Below are 559 nucleotides of genomic sequence, written 5' to 3' on the forward strand. Positions count from 1 at the left end.
AGTCAAACCCAACAACAGAGATATAAAATATACAGCAAAGAGGATAAGTAATAACAAATGACTGCATTTATTCAGCAGTTGTCACAACAGTCTTTGGCCAAGTTAGCACAACACTCAGCAATGCACTTTTTTTGCAATCATTCCCTGGTAATAAATTGGCTTTGGAGAGGGAGCAGTGGGGATTTGACTTACACTTTCACAAACAAATGAGGATAAAGAGATATAAAATATACAGCAAAGAGGATAAGTAATAACAAATGACTGCATTTATTCAGCAGTTGTCACAACAGTCTTTGGCCAAGTTAGCACAACACTCAGCAATGCACTTTTTTTGCAATCATTCCCTGGTAATAAATTGGCTTTGGAGAGGGAGCAGTGGGGATTTGACTTACACTTTCACAAACAAATGAGGATAAAAAAAATGCCACTTACTATGATTGTCCTAAAGAGAGACCACCCAAAAGAGCTGCAGAAACTTAAGGCAGCAAAAGGTGTGCAGCCACATATGATAAAATGTCACTTTTACGAGTGTGCTAAGATTACCAGATGGAGCTAGTCC

Source organism: Acanthisitta chloris, unplaced genomic scaffold (genome assembly GCF_000695815.1).
Source record: "Acanthisitta chloris isolate BGI_N310 unplaced genomic scaffold, ASM69581v1 scaffold1747, whole genome shotgun sequence".
Lineage (NCBI taxonomy): Eukaryota > Metazoa > Chordata > Aves > Passeriformes > Acanthisittidae > Acanthisitta > Acanthisitta chloris.